Consider the following 17,163-nt stretch of genomic DNA (forward strand, 5'->3'; position numbering starts at 1 on the left):
GAATAGAAATAGACTCCCTTGATCCCACCATGACACGGCCCAGACATTCTGCCTGTGGGGGAAGAAAATGTTTCTTACTGCAGTGAGAGTTTTTATAACATTTTCTTCTTTTTCTTCTTCTTATTTTTTTTTTCCCCCTGTGCAACTTTGCTTCCTGAAGAATGTTTTATATAAAAGACATGACATTTGGCAACCCAGCTCTGCTGCTTTGTGAAATTCTTCTGGCATGTGCCCTACGTGCTGACTGCATTAAGCACATCCGTTTATTTATTTATTTATTTATTTAGGCAGAAGCCAGAGGGAGCAAGCCATATCATTAACGCGCAGAACGGCACCGCTTAATCCAAAAAAAAGTGGGAGAGGAGCTGGGGAGGGAGGAGCCGGAGCCTCTCCTTTTGGGAAACCTCATCACAGGAGAGGAGATGGTTCCCCAACCTCAAAGTGTTGCTGCTGCTCTGGGGCATACGCGGCGATTCTTGGATCTCTAGGCATTTAGCGAACATCAATTAATTAATTAATTAAGCCTCAATTCCACAACAGAGACGGGTATCACTACACATCTATTTTGCATATGGGTAAAACGAGCCGCGGAATAAAGCTAAGCCTGTGCCGACCTTGCCCGGCATCCCAAGGCAGGAGGTGAACTACCTGGCTCTGGCCGGGGCGAGGGCCGCCCAGCAGCCCCCGGCAGGAGGGCACGGCGCCAGTCACCCGCACACCCACGCTTCCTCCTTCGCGCCCCCAGTGAAACCAGAAAATGGAGAAGTCTCCACACGCCACTGTCTTCCTAAGAGTACAGCCACGGTGCGTGACTACGAGGCACACAGACCTCTGCCAATAAGCACCCGTGTCCTCCGCACCACGTTATGTGCCTGTGACAAACCTCAGCACCACCTGCAGCAAGTCAGGGACAGCACCATGTAGACATAAACACACATATCATCCATGGTCATCTTCTTGCAAAGGCAAAACCTGCAAGGGTCAAGCACTCAAATGAGCAATCTCCATTTCCTACTCGGATGCCACATCTTGGGCGAGAGGGCTGTACATCTGTGGTCTGGAGTTATCACTTTAGGCTTACAAGAAAACAAGATGCTTCTCAGAAGCAATGGAATATTTTGCTTACGATCATGATTAGCGCCATCTATTTACACCAGCACCAAGAAAGCCTGGCAGCACACCACCAGGGACACCCAGCAACAGCAGTTCACACAGCCATGAAGTTTTCAAGCTGAATAGAGAGGAGAGTTGGGAACGAGAGAGGACATGACACACCTGCCCAGAGACTGAAGCCAATGGCTGGCCCATCCCACAGGCCTGGAAGGGTAAAGCCTCTGCGCTCACTGCATATCCCCTGATATCCTCAGGCCAAACTGCTAGCAGCAAAGGGCCAAATCCATCCAAGTTCAGGCACACACACCACCACAGAAATGCTGAAACACAGTCTGGTGCCCCACACAGGAGGGAGCTGCCAAGTCTCTCACCAACGGGTCGCCCTGCAGATCAGGTACTGAAAGGACTTTTCTGCATCTCAGAGAGCTGAGACCTGACAGGACAGTCTGCTCCACCAGCTGATGCTGCTTCAAAAGGTACATCTAAGAGCCTAGATAAACCTGCAAGGCAGCTATCCTTTGGAAAAGTTTTACACAGCCTGGCCCAAAAAGATGTTACATGTTTAACATCAGAAAGGGTTTTCTACACACAAGTCGAAAAGATATAGATGTGTATTCTCACCATTTGTATGCACCCCAATAAAAAAGAAAATTCCTAGAAAACTGACACAGCAATCTAAACCTGCCTAATGTTTTGTTAGAAGAATATGAGGAAAACTACTTTTTTGAATTAAAAAATCTGGCATTATCCCCTTTTCCTGTTCTAAAACTTTTTCCTAGAACTTCTTCATTTCCAGGCCAATTTCTATTATATCAAAGTAGCTATCACAGTAGTAACATACAAGTCCAGTTTGACAAGGTTTATTCAAGGCAAACGGATTTCAACTAGACTGTCAGTCTTAGCAGAAGTTTGACGTGACAATTGGGGGTTCAGGACAATAAGATACAAAAATCAGCAGCACTTTAATCATGTGTACTAAGTGGAGCGTAGACAGGCTCTCTGAAAAGGATTTAGGGATCTCAGCACTGCAAAGGGCCAAAGGGATACAAATCTCTCCACACAGAAATCACTGGCAAAATTCCCCTCACCGGAAGCAAGGAAATACCAAGCCTTCAGAAGCACAACACAATCGTTCTCTTCAACCTGAAAACAACACACTAGAACTTCAAGCAGGGGTTTTAAGCTCAGTGTACTGAGTTACCGACTGCCCACACAGGATTTGCACCTTGGTCTACGAGCTGATTCTGGAAGTACAGGCCAAGAGCAACCAAGGAAAACCTCAGCACAAGTTGTCTGAAGCTGTGGTCTCACCAGTCCAACGCACATGCAAATTTGAAGTCAAAAGAGCCTTTGGATCTGTGTGCGTATATCAAATACGAAAATATGGAAGACGCACGTGTCCCAATGCAAAATTTCACAGCAAAACATTAATTAACACACCTTTTCTTTAAATAGAGAGAAAAAAATGAAAAAAAAATTCCACCAAACACATCTGTGAAGGCAAGTAAGAGTAATTAACATAGTTTAGGACAAGCCTGACAACCACAGGCCTCAGGTGAACAGTGCAGAGATACTGTGAAAAACAAAATTACACAGCTTAAAACTTTGTTACAGGTGGTTTACTTGAGCAGAAGGACAAGATTATTACAGAGGGACAAGACTTGGGGGTAAAGGGTAAGATAGGACAGAACACGTGAGAGGGGCAAGACTGGGTTGGTTTTGGCTTGACACTTGCCAAGTGAAAAAACAAGCGTGAGTCATAGTAAAGGTAATTCAAAGTGTGATGTGACTGTAATGGGAGAGCTGAGCAGACCACACTGCATGAGTCAGCAGCGCAGATAAAAAGGGTGATAAGAAACAGCAGATGGGGCATGTCTTTACTAAAACAACCCTGCAGGACACAGGCCTCCTTTGCTTTAATGAAATGGTCGTGCCAAGCTGCTGCGCGCTGGCTCGCATGCTTGCGATCCTCTGAATCAAAAAACGCCGTGCATGGAAATCAGAAAAGCAGCAGGCAAACAGGTGCAGACAGATCCACGTGCAAAAAAGCACAGAAAAAGCAAAGCAACAGCACCCCCCCTGCACCCCAACACACACACACACCCTGACTAGCGCCCTGAGACACCACCCTCCAAACCGCTCAGGCAGCCGGGTGGGGAGGAAGAGAGGGGGGGAAGGAAGCTGTCGCTGGGATCCTGGCATTCAACCTGGCCGACAGCCAGCTTCTCCTGTTCCTGCTAGGCAGAGTCTGCCTTCCCAGTGGACACCAAGGGCAGGAGACTGCAGTCCCCCCAGCCCCTTTCTTCCTCCCCAGCACACACCTGCAGAGCCGGGAGGCAGCCGCAGCCCCACAGCTCGTCCCTGTCTCGAGAAGCCAAAAGGGCAGCTGGGGACTATTTGGGAACTGGTATACCTGCAGCTCAAATGGTTTTGCAAAACTCAAGTTTGAAGTGCCATCTTTCTGTTCAGGATCGCAAACCCCGTTCTGCTTCAAGAGCAGCACATTTAGCCCCAAGAGACCAAGCACCATGTTCTTGGGTAGCAGAAACCACACAGTCATACTCAAGGCCACATTACCTGCAAAATGCAGCTGCTGCCCAGACCGTAGAAATGACCTGCAATGGTGGGTTTTCACTGCCAGGATCCCTACTCGCTGCGCTTTTGAACCTGGTCAGGAAAGATGAGGGCCTTCTGTCACCAGCTCAAAAGGGGACAGAGACATAAGGCAAAGCTCAAATCGCCTTTGATCTCACTTCTTGGCTGAGAGAAGATTATACTCTGCCTGCAAGGGGCAAGATGGAAAGTAAAATGCTCTATTTTTAGACACAAGATCCTGCTTCATCAGGTTCAGCTAATTTCTAAGAAACAAAGCTTGGCAAAGGTCTGCATTTGAAGGGGATGAAAGATATGAAAGATGACTTGTTTCATTTTCTTTTAGTGCAGCTCATAGCATGACTAGCATAAATCTAAGCAAATCTGCTTTAGTCACATACACATGCCAGCTGTTCTATTCAGGAGAGATAGTCCCCTGTATTCTGGCAAAATATACGTATATTTCATTTTTCCCAATCTGCACTGCCAAAATAAGCATGTTGTGTCCAAGTATTTCAATGGAGTTAGAAGGTGTATCTATTCACCCTGCTCCAAACATCCTTATTTATAGATTTCAAAAGTTGGCAGGTATGCCGAGGAAGAGTAGTGGCTGAGCCTAACACACCCTGCACAGCAACAGCTGTTGTAGCATATTAACAGGCACAGAGACAGAGACAGGAAAGAGCCGTACTTTCCTCCTTTACACACGTCCTTGCTTTCAAATGCAGGCTTTACGGAGATAATGGCAGTAACTGCATGTCTAAAATAAAGCTGGCCCGAGCGCCAAGGCTCATGCAGCCACACTGACAGCGGAGCTTGGCTCTGCACTTTGGTCACGCACTTTTCTAACCCGAGCGTGTGCCTTCCAAGAAGCAGGTAGAGGAACTGCTCTCCTACGGACACGGCGAGCATTAGCAAAGGGGGAGGGCGGTCAGCGTGTAACAAAAACAGTGAAGTTTTCATTTCCTGTCAGCTTTAATCTTGTCTAGAGGCTTTGCTAGCTGCTACTTCCATTTTCTGGCCTGCCTGCAGAGGAACTGCTTTCTTTACTCTTCGGAGAAGGTCCCTCTCAACTGCCTCCAGTCAGCGTCTCTGGTGCTCCTGAAATCCACCCCACCCTGCCCACCATTCACTGGCTGCAGCAGCAGCGAATCAGTCTGCAACCACAAATCACTGTGTTGGCCTCCCCCTTGTAGCTCTACAAACAAACACACTCCTGATTACAGCTTCCACTGTTTAGAAAAAAAAAAATAACTGCCCAGGACCCATGGAAGCTGATGCACAACTCTTTTTTTTTTTTTCACAATCTAATCTTTCCATTACCTCTTGAAGGGTGCAGGCCATGCAGAAACACCCTTACGCGCATTTCACTGCTGGTTTTCACCAGCACCTGCTCTTTTATTTTCTTTGAACACTTGATGCAAGTCCTTCTATACATTCTGCAGGCAATTCCTGAAATGCACTTCACAATTTGCATGTGGACAGAGAGGGCCTGCTAACCTAAAGACAATTAGCAACAAATTAGGATCAAAACTCAGACACAAGCTCAGCAAGGACTCCCTTGTACTCAGCCTGGAGAAACTGCTGCATCTACATAGCTCCCATCGTGGGACTCTGAGGCCCTCAATGCTGAGGCTGCTGAATGGTGACAAATCGATGACAAACTATTACTGATAGTTCTGCAAAACGGTTCCTACATCTCTCAGTCACAGCCTCCTGGCAATATACACACTTCTGCACATCTGTTTGCAAAAGGAGCCATCAGATGCACTCATCCTTCTGACCCAAGACACAAGGGTCTATGTGACAGAGCGCAGAGTTCATGTTGCTGAGAGTTAACCAGCACAGTATGTGCCACGAGAAATAACTTCTCCTGTGACCAGGAGCAATGCCAGCAAGTGTGTGCATCAAAAGAAGTCACGGCTAAGGGAGATGGAAGAGGGGAAATTGCCTGACCCTCCACCCATACACATCTCTGAAGATTTATCTCAGTACCACATCCTTAATTCCTTCCCAGGTTTCCAAGAACCTTGGAAATCTGTATGTCTTTCATACACACACTAGAGAAATAAAAAGGCATTTGTCTAGTATCTTTACATCCAGCTCATGTCTGCAAAGCTTCCAGAGAAGAAAACCACCAGACTCCTCAAGTGGTCAGTGTTATCGTACCCGACCCGCATGAGCCTCCAGCTCGCTGCCCCTCATGGCACCCACAGCCACCACTGCAGTCATGAAGGGACAGTGGCACAAGACAGTAAAGCAGCATTTCGCTTGCCATTTCCTGGGAGAGATGATGTAGGTGTAGCACACTGGAAGGCAAAATCACTAACTTTATTCCTAAAATCTCTAAACAGCACTCAGTCTCACTTCCTCGTTTACAACAAGATAAATTTGAACAACAGGAGTTGCTTCTGCAGGATCCCAGGTGACTGAGAACACAAGAGCAAAGCCCCAAACACCGTTCCTCTCCTCAGTCTGCCATAGAACTCCCTTCTTTCCCTCTGGGCATAGTGGAGCTGGGTTACTATCTCCCACATACAGACTAATAAATGACTTTCCTCTCATGTATTTCTGTACATAAATTAAGACCGATTTTAAACTAGGTTGTCACAATCCATAGTACATTCAAACGCTGTATCTACTGGAATAGTTTGAATTAATTATTTTTTTAAAGTAACATTTCAAGAACAACGTGGTTTTGCTGCTGAAGTCTCAAAGAAAATCAAACCTTGGAACTCACAGCAGTTACTGACTGCACTTCTTAAACCAGGCCTGACTGACATACTATATCAGCCTGAAGTACCAGCCTCTTCTGCCAGGCCAGAGAGGGCATCTTCTTCATTTCAGTGCAGTCAGGAGGCTGAGTTAAATACTTGGCTCAAACAGGAGAAGGGAAGTGGAAGATGTAAAAGTAAGAAAACAGGAGAACAAATAATTTCTTAAGAGAAGTGATGTGCAAGAGTCCAGGATATACGATTTCTAAAAGCCCTCTAATGTAACAACAAAAAAAATTACTTAAAAACTACAATTAACTTTTTTTTTTTTTTTAAATAAGCCTTATTTTAATGCCAAACAAGATTGGGTTTTGTTGTGGTTTCGGGTTTTTTGTTGTTTGTTTTGGTTTTTTGGTGGTGGTGGTTTTGTTTGGGGAGTGGTTCTTTTTTTTGGGGGGGGTGTGGCGTTTTTCATTTGTTTCCTTTTTCCTCCTTTTTCCTCCTCCTATTTCCCAGCTCCTATGTTAAGGAAGCATTTAGTTACATAACATAAATGTTTCAAAATCTCCTTTTTGTATTTTTTATGGACATTTATTTTCATGTGAACATAACCTGATACAAGTCATGTGCAAAAATATTATCTAGTAAACAGTGGACAGAAAACGCACAACTGATTTAAAAAAATAGTAAAATTAGGTGCCCACAGAAATCTATGTTGGACCAGATAACTGGTGGAACATCTGTAGAAATACAACATAGTCTAAGTTTAAAAAATTATATATAAAATTATTTCAAGTACTGAAAGCATTCCCTTCTTTAAAGACAATAACTAAAACCAGTAAATGCAAAATGAGATTTAGAAGCTGATTACTTTATTAAAGTCTTCCTGCTTGTTGATTTTAGTCACAATCGAAATCTGCTATTTCAATCCCCCTGAAGAACCCTCCACAGGAGAAGCAGTGCTGATTCATTTCTCGCGAGATGGGACACTCAAGATCAAGAAAAAGAATGTCAGTTTGCCAATGCATGGCAGGTACACTGGGAGAGAGACAAATGCACGCTAGTATTTCAAATTTTAAAAAAGGCAAGAGGACAAAAAATGTGCACATGTGAATGCACGCCCTCTTTTTTTTTATCATGCTCAATCAGGACACAGACCTGCACAGCAGCAGACTAGGAGGAAGCTTTTGCAAAGAGGTAATGGTCAGCAACTCTCAAGTGCTCAGGGCAGTTCTTCCAGATGCAGAAGCACCAGGACCTGCTCAGCAGTGGGTTTCTTGGTGTAAGCACAGCTCTGTGGGGCCAGAGCTGCAGGACGGGGGACACTAACGCGTGGTGATGTCTGACTGCTCAGGGATAGCATGGATCCTGCCAGGATTACAGTAAACCTTGCGAAATCTGTGCTGGGCATACGGTGACTCTGCACCATCCTCTGCCAATGCTCCTAGTCCCAGGATGACAGCGACAAAATGCCCCTCAAGGCTGTCAAGGGGGGAGCTGTGCTGAACAGGAGACAAGAGCTGGGCTGTTCTCACCAGACCCAAACTGCCTGGCCCTACCTACTCAGGAGACTCTCCTACAGGGGTCCTGTAGCACCTCTCCATCACCCAGATTGTTCCCGAGGGCTACAGCAGCACAGACCTCCTCCTCCTCCCTGCCCTGTACAGCAACAAGGACAGGGGAAGCTGTGTTTCATAAAGTAAAATACTTTTGTGCTCTAGCAGACACTGAGTTACAAGCCTTAGGGGACCCGCAGAAACTGGTGAAGTCACAGACGCAATTCTCCAGCAAGAGTGAAAGAAGGAAGAAAGTATCTGTGTGGACTTTACAAGCCATGTCTCAAGGCAGGTTACTCTGTGGGGAAGAACCTCTCCTTTTTCCCCATGCCATCCCCATACGCTGAACGGCAAACCCACAGGGAGATGCAATCACGGTGGCTACAGGTGCTGCCAAAGTGCTTTTTGGCTTAAGACGTAAAGGACAAGTTTGAGACTTGTTCTTGAACTGCTGCCTCATGCACTTAACAGGATAATGGAGAAGAATAACCCATGTATATGGATAGCAATGAGGTAATTAAAGCCTTGGTCTTCTCAGCCTGCCCCCTGACTCAACATAAAAGAAGTACACAAGTGCATGAACATCTAGGTTGAAAATGCAACATCAGACTCTAGAGTAAAACTCCCATGCCCCATGAAGTACTGCTGGCTTTACTATGGCCATGCTGTGTATTAGTGGGTACTGATTCTGTTCACAATATTTCAATAAGCAGAGCCAACTAACACGACTTCCTCTATTTCTGTATAGAGTAATATATTTACAAGAAAAGGCTTTTGAAACATTCCAGTAAAATTAGCTTACTCACAGATTATTTTTTTTTAACTAGAACAGAGAGCAGAAGGATAATATAATCATCGGGTCTTGTGCATAAATCAGCTGTTTACCACTGATATGTCGCGACAATGAATTACCACTATCTTCTGAGTCATTTGTTGGGTTATTAGAGATTATCTAAGTTCACAGGATCACAGACACACACAAAAAAAATCTTAGTTATTTCCTGGGAAACGGCCTTCAGAAGCATGCCTTCCACCTCCTTCCCCAAAGCAATTCCCAAAATATTCCTGGAGGAGGTTTGTCTGTTTGATAAAAACCTCTAGTGACGATGCTTTCACAGCTTTCTCAAAGGCAAATGACTGTAGCACCAAAATACCCTTATCACTTGAAAGCTTTATAAATGTTTACCTAAGTCTTGCCACCTTCAAATGAAGCCCATTTCTTCTCAGCCTAACCCAAGCAATTGTGCAGCACAGTTTATTCCCTTCCTCCCTGTAGTAAGCTTCCACATAGTTGAACATTGCTATCACATCTGTTACTGGCCTTCTCTCCTGTAGACTAAACAATCCCAATTCTTTCATCTTCTTTCCCAGGTCATGTTTTCCAAATCTTTGATCATTTTCACTGCCTTCTCCCTGGACACCCTCCAGCTGGCTCTTGACCACCTTCTGCCCCAAACTAGATGTTGAGCTATTTCCAACACTGAGTGGAGTGGATGGGTTATTTCGTGTCTTTTCTTCACATGCCACAAAACCAGGGCTTGTCTGAGGGGCATGGATGGGGAAATTTTGTTCCCTGCATGATTCTTGCGGTCTCAGGTCTACGATCCCCTTCACCCTGCGCACACAGATCAAGCCTGGGAGAAGCTGAGCTGGGGCTCTTCTCCGATGGAGCTGCCAAGGCTCCAGCTCCAGGGTGGGAGCCGAGGCAGGCAGGGGAGGGAAGGAAAAGCTGCCCGCTCAGCAGAGCACTGGCAGCCCAGCTCCCAGGGGACAGAAGAGCAGGACATGCTGCAGGCTGCTTTGTGCTGGTGGTCTGGGAACCAGCTGTGATTTTTTTAATACCCTATTCAACTAAACCAGGCCAAACTGCCTCCAGCACAGCCCAACTCCAGCTCACAGACCTTCTTCTGTAGGACCACTATTGAGTCAGCCATTCCCCTTCCTGTATCATGCAACTGGGTATTTCTATCTCTGCACGGTGCTTCTAAGTTTGTATCCTGTTTTTTTTTCCCCCCAAACCATTCCTCCAGTTAGCCAGGGCCACTCTGAACTTCAATCCTACCCTCCTACAGACTCCTACCTTCCAAGGAGTCTGCAGCCCCCCCTCCATGCTTCTTACCCTATGTGAATTTAATAACTGCTCTCTCTGCTCCATCAATCATTTCAATAATGAAAACAATGAGTATTACCAAAGCCAGGACAAACCCCTGGGGAATCTCACTCACTCCAGCCTTGCAGTTTAACAGCAAACCATGAATAACTACTTCAAATAGTGCTTGGTGAAAATCTGCACACCCACATTACAGACCGGCTGACCAGACACTTAGCCTGCTTCAAAGAAAGCCATGTTAGAAAGCATACAGAGCCCCCCATTAAAGAGGGAGTAATTTCTATCAGAGAAGTCCAATTACATTGTCACAGGCACTGTTGGAAGGTCTTTGCTAAACCCTGCCATAAAAATGTAATGCATGCTGACAAGAGGAATAGGAGGGTTGACAACCAAGCTTTAGGATGACAGGAAGAACTTCAGCTGAACAGGAACCTGACTTTGCTTCCAGCAAGAGAGAGGCTTAGAAGAAGTACACTGAAACACAGTATGAAAATGACAGGAATTTTGTACCTGCCATCAATGGCTGCTAATTTATTGACTTGTAATTTATCAGGTCAAGATGATAATATCACAGATGTGTGGTTTGGGCTTTTCTTGTTTGCTTGGGGTTTTGGTGGTGGTTGTTTTTTAATAAAACGGAAACATTTTCTTAGGTCTTCTGGATGTTTTTAGAATTGCTTTTCTTACCTCTCCTCAATAGCATTTCCTGCACAGGGATCACAAGCAAGTCAGACAGACAGCAAAGACCGTGGCTCCCAGAACCCTGACTTAATGGTTTAATCAACCACTGAAAGCATCCTCAGGCCCACACCAGCACTAAGAGAAGCAAGTGGCAGTGGCTGGTGCCTGAAACAGGGAGAAAGGGTAAGTTCCATGGAAAGTGAAAGGTGAGGCAGCTTTCCAAGGCTGGCTCCCTCTGGTTGCCAAAATAGCAATGCCCTGCCCACGCCTCACGACGACTTCTGCGGAAGATGCGCTTGCTTCCCAGGAGAGTTTATTCTCGCAATGCAGATGTGCTTCACTGAGGCAATCGCCTGCTGTTGCATAATGCAACCCGGAATTAAACAGTATATGCTATTTGTTGCATTTTTAAAATGTAAACCAGAAGTTACTGTGGAGCTCAGGGATGCTGCCAAGAATGTTAACACTATGATTTTAGCAGGGAAGAATACAGCATCTCCTCCCTCCTCCCACAGCTTACTCTTGAGTTGTAATTTTGCTAAATCCTTTTTGTTCTTGTCGGTAAAACCCAAAGTCACGCATCTGTGCGACTTCCATTTTGATCTCCGGTGGCTGTGGGTGCCATCACCTCAGGACCTAACACGGCCACACCAGTGGCAGACACAAGGCAGCTCTGGGAAGAGCCGGGGAGGTTAACTGCACTGAGGTGCACGGGGTTGAACCAATAACCTCATGTCCTACAGAACCGGGGTTTAAAAAAAAAGAAAAAGAAAGCAATAGAACCCGCAACCAACCATCTCCAGACCACTGCATGAACCAGGAGGAACAACACTGCAGATGCTGAGGCATACTTTGAATACAAATACACATACATTTAGATTCTTCTTATAGTTTCCAGCAGTTGCACCATGCTATCCCTCTTCAGAGGAACACAGGTCTTTTCTAAAATATATTATGAATAACCCAGTTTTCCACAGTGGAAGACTCACCAAGGGAATACTGTTTGCTCATACCAGAAATGTACCCCAAAATTACAGTAATTTACAGCCTCATTTTAATTGACAAAACAAATAATATCATTCTCTTCTGACAAATATCATTACACTGAAAAAGTAATAAATGCCTATGAACAGGCATCAAATAAAGAAACTATCAATCACTGCAACAAAATTTTAATTAAAATCATACATTAAGTAGAAAAAGACTGAAGTAAAAACAAGCCATATAATCTGAAATCAAAATAAAAATCTTTCTACCATGTCAAAGCAGCAAAGCACAATTCAGAGCTAAAATACCACCACCTGTAAAAAAGACAGGTCATCTAATTGTTATTTGTAAAGCTCCAAGTACGCTAAACAAAGCCAAACATAGAGATTCAGCAAAGTACTTAGGCCTGTGCCAAAGTACAGCTGTATTTTAAAAGCATTTTTTATTTAACAGAGAGCTTAAAACTCTGGAGCTGTTCAGGTACACCTCTACAACGATTTCTTGTTAAGAGACAGAAAACACTCAGAAAGCAATCTGCACTGTCCACGTTTTAGTATTACAAATCAAATCAGCATTCAGCCTAAGCTGAATACACATTTCTGGAGACAGATCAGAAAGAACCCTGAGGATTAATCCTAACACAAAAGGATAAGGGAGTTGCCTGCTGTCATTCTGCCAATTTTGTGGAACAGAAGAGCTAGCAAATGAGGCATGAAAAGATGTGAGCAAAGGAACTCATACCTGCAAAAAATACAGCAGTATCAGGTGTGCAAGAAAACGACAGTAAGTAGTATCAGGCCCAATCTCAAGAATTACTGACCAGCTGAAAGTCCTTTTGGCATCAGCTGGAAACACTTAGCACCCTTAAGGCTAGTTAAACTTAGAAGCCATCCTAATTTAATGCTGTAAGTGAAATTTGAATATCCAGCACTTAACTTTTTAAAGCTCTGATCTTCAATTTGGATCAACAGTAAGGCACCAGCACTAACTGAAGCTCTGGCTACATCAAGAAAATCTTCCTGTGCACCTCCATTTCTGTTATGGTAAAGGATGCAGTTCTCCATTTTTTTAATTCCTTATAGTGACAGTGATAGCAATAGCAAATATACGTATCTTACTGCTTTAGGGAAACAGGGAAAGCCCTGTTTTGGGCTTTGAAAATCTCTCATTAATACAGCTGGTGGCTTTCAGAGTGCAATGACAGAGGGAGAGCATTATTCAAGTGTGTGGGTGCATGCACACACATGTGCAGGGAAAGTGAAAGAGGGCACACACTCTATATTGTAATTCTACAAACCTCAGTACAGTAACCACGCACATTCCGTGCAGATGGACAGTCATATTATGAAAATACACAGCTGACTCAATGCTACCACATCTAGAACGGTGGGCTGACAGGTTTCAAGTGGCAAAGGTTACATCTGGGTGAGGGGAAAAGCTGAGGTGGGGATGAGGAGTTCCACACCTGCCTGGAGATACCTTAAAACTGGCTTTAATTAAACTGATACACAAGATTCATTAAAAAAAAAAAAAATAAAAAGGAAAAAGCAATTATCTGCAAGAGCAAAAGGCTTAACTTACTGAGTAAGACACCTCTTCAAGAGCTTTCCCCACTTTCCCTGCTGTAATGCACTTCTGAAAAATTCAGTCACTGAGCTACTGCTTTTTTTGACCTTTTCGCTGAAAGAGAGCAGAGTAAAAACAGGAAAAAGCTAAAATGATCTGCAATAAAGATGCTTCGTGTTAGGAAAGTCTTTTGAGTCACTGTTGCAAATTCATTCCATGTCAGATTTGCCACTATAATGCTGGCTAAAGACTATCTATTAACAGCACCAGCAGTCAAAGCGAGCATATCGTGTCTCAGCTGTTACAGCAACACCATACACACCATACGATGCGGCTATGTAGTGTTTGCATCTGTTGCTAGTTTTTCACACCCAAAAGCTCACTTCATGTCTTATCATTAATTTATAATACCCTGAGGCACAAGGAGATTTGCTTTTCTCATCGCCTTTTTCTTAACAATAAAGCAAATAAACATGGAAATAAATCTATTGTCTGATGAGCCCTTCCACTAATTTTGTTCTTTGATGGTTTGGTTGATTTAGTAGAACTAGGAATCAAGAGTAAAGTGGATTGTAGCTTAATATAGAGTGTGGTTAATCTTCACTTTGCATAATGCCGGTACACTATGGCCCAAATACCAGAGTTTTATTTGATGTGTACATGCTTTCAAGCATTAGTAAACAAGTTGCAGCCCATTATGAAAGAAGAGCAGATTTAAAGAGTTGTGAAGCTCTTTATATACTAGATTGACACTGGAAGTGCAATATACTTACATCTGCATGCGTACTAGCTTTATAATTTTGGAGACTATTTTACCAAGAAGTATAATTTTTCAGAATTTGACTAAAAATATGGCTGAAATCATTTCCCATGTCTTGATGCACTATTGTGTGAAGCATGACAGAACTGTCAGAGAGAGGCAAGGTCTTTCTCTTTCTTTATTTTATTCCTCATAACATAGCTAAAACGAAGGAAAACCTATACTAGAGCCTCACAAATGTATAGACACATTAATTCCCATTAAAAAAAGCTGCTCTCACGTCTCATTTCTTATTCTTCCATTACTTTAAAGAATATGCTACTGAACTTACAGAAGCAATCTACCAAATATCACAGAATTTTTTACTTGATCTATCAAATAAGTTATTATCCTACATTCTGTAACTAAAACATTTTCGTTGTTGTTCATGTACAAATTAAAACAAATAGGTATCTTAGAAGGTAGTCGTAAGAGCAAAATATTAACTTAATATTTTTTAATAATGAAGTTTCAAGCAACCGTACAGTGGAAGCACAAAAGTTATTTACGTGTGGCTGTGCTCCCCAGATAACAGACCTAGTGTGAGCCTACAGTATTTTAAAACACTCAGGCAAAGCCACCCAAACTGGACTGTTGGGTATTAATAAGCCATTCTCACAATACAGCACAATTTTCTACCTAACAGAAAAAAAAAACCAAACCAACATGATCCCACGCTCAGGCACTCGGTTTAGACAACAGCACCTAACTCCTTGCCCTCTCACACATATACGTGATTTTCAGCAATTCTCCCAGTGTTTATACTACACTCCCTGACCTCCCATAGAGGCCACAATTGCACACTATCAGTCACTTGCTGTCTCAAGGCCTAGGGTTTATCCTGTTCCACGCTGAACACTAACTTGAGATGACTCAGGAACAGTTGCCTCTGTTTTTTCCCCCCATAATAAATGAAGAAGCCACAACTGTGGTGGAGAGAAAGTGAGGGCTGGAGGGGGAAGGACCTTTCAGACAGCAATTCAGCTACAGAGGTATAGAAAACTCCTGGAGTGGGCTCTTCAGATGAAATCTCAAATCTTGGTGGCAACTACCAAAATGGAGGTGAAAGTGCGTGCCTGTGAACGAGGTGCTGTGAGAACAAACACATCAGTGACTGAGAGACACCAGGATACCACAAAAAAGTAACACAGTAAGAAGAGAGGATGCCAGTGTCTCAGATAAGCACTTATGGCCATGTTTACTTAAACTGTTCTGCCGAGTTGTTCCCATTTCAGGCAGAAAACTTTGATTTAAGGAAGAGACTTGCAGTTCGGTCTTCATATTTTTTTTTCCTTCAAAGCATGAAATAGCTTCCTTTTTCAAAACCAAACAAACAAAGTTTCCAAACCCTCTTGGTCTGAAAAATCTCAAATTTGAACTCTACTAAAAGCAGCAGTTAGTGCAGCCAAATGCTCCAACAATATATTAAATAACCTGTAATATTTCTAATGCCCTACTGCTTGAAGTCTATGATCTGGAAAACCAGCCAAGCACACCCACCCAAGAGCCATGAGTGCTACAGGGAAGACTCCCTGATCTCTCTGGGCTACAGCCTCTTCCACCAGAACTGCCATGGCCAGACCAGGGACCCTCCAGCTGCAGAGGGCAGGCACACAGAACACAGTTTTGGCAGGAGGAAGCCTGAAGCCAGGAGGCCGATTAAAAATGAAAAGTTGTGCCAAGAATGTAAGCACGGAGCTACTCCTTCAAACTTAAGGTCCTGCAGCTTTATGGGTGTGTTTTATTATTTGATTTTATTGGACCTTCCTTCTCCTAGCTTTCTGCTTCCCTCATATCACTTAGGGTTCCTCCCATCCGCTCCTACTTCACATCCTTAAGGCTGCAGGATTTCTGAGATCACTTCCCCAGTTTGATTGCTAATAAACTCAATGCAAAAATTTCCTTGACGCCAGTGAAGACCAGTGTCAGCATTTGCCCCGAGCTCGGGAACGAGCACCCTGTGCACCCAGCAGTACTTTTCCCTAGTCAGCCTAAAAGACGCTTGGGAAAAGCATTTTGATGCAGATTTCACACTTGCTGGTCATGACACTGGAAAATACAGTTCACGCTGTCTCCTGACAAAAAGCCTCACCACATGTTCTTCTATACAAGGTGTACATGTAGGAAAGTAAAAGTACATTTTCTAGAAAGTTATGCAAAGCAGAAACAGCCTCCCAGTACTATTACAGCTGATTGGAAGCTACAATAATACTAATGAGGCAGTTCACTTGAACTCCAGCAAGGCTCCTTGAGTCCCAGTGGGAAGAATGCTGCCTGAGCAAACCCCTGGAGAGCACCTCCCTGTCACCATGTGTGGGCAAGGCCCACCAAAGCACCAGGGGAGCAGAGCGAGGAAGGGCAGGCAGGCATGGACAGGAGCAAGGCCATCCCCATCTGAGCCAGAATTTACCCCCGCTATGCTCCATCTCAGACTTTACTAAGTATCAAACCTCTCACTGGAAAGCATTTTCCACCCTACTGCCAGCCTGACTTCAAGGTTAAGCAAAGTTGGGGATGACTCTGAAGCTTGTTCCACATTCTCATGCCCGTGGGTTGCTATGAATTCATGCCGAGGCAAGAGAGGAACCAGGCTGAACTTTCAGGACTGGTTTCTTCTGTTTTGGGCACATCTACTTGGGGGTGTAGTGGAATCTTTAAAAAGCTGCCTGAAATAGCTCAAAAAAAAAAGGAAAAAAAACTATTATTTACATTTATCTAAATAACTAAATGAAGGGTTTTTGCTTCCACACTTCAGTATCTCAAAAATTGCCAGGGGAGTATTATCATTTACTACAAGGTGTGACAAATGGATGGATTCGCACAAACATTGACAGTAACAGTTTATTCCCTTTCATAACGAAAACAAGCAGAAAATATTTTACTCCAAAAAACTATTTTTCCTGCAAAGTCTCAAGTTCTCTGAAAACAGCCATAACTACAACACTGCTCACAGAATGTTTGGTAACTTAGAAGATGTTGTACATTAGACACTAATTTTTAAATAAATTCACTAACCTACCGTACCATGTTTTCAGAGACACGCGG

At 43.8% G+C, this 17,163-nt stretch overlaps 1 protein-coding gene across 10 annotated transcripts in view; it reads right to left on the reverse strand.

The window, feature by feature from the left end:
• Nucleotides 1-17,163, reverse strand: part of ATXN1 (ataxin 1) — a 358,291-nt gene that overhangs the window by 182,473 nt on the left and 158,655 nt on the right. The window contains exon 8 of one of the 10 annotated variants that reach the window (XM_065052373.1): nt 13,335-13,433. The exons of the other annotated variants lie outside the window; for them this stretch is intronic. The gene's annotated coding sequence lies outside the window, so the exon portion shown is untranslated. The remainder of the gene's footprint in view (nt 1-13,334; nt 13,434-17,163) is intronic. 10 annotated transcript variants of the gene reach the window in all.

This window comes from Columba livia, chromosome 2 (genome assembly GCF_036013475.1).
Source record: "Columba livia isolate bColLiv1 breed racing homer chromosome 2, bColLiv1.pat.W.v2, whole genome shotgun sequence".
Taxonomy (NCBI): domain Eukaryota; kingdom Metazoa; phylum Chordata; class Aves; order Columbiformes; family Columbidae; genus Columba; species Columba livia.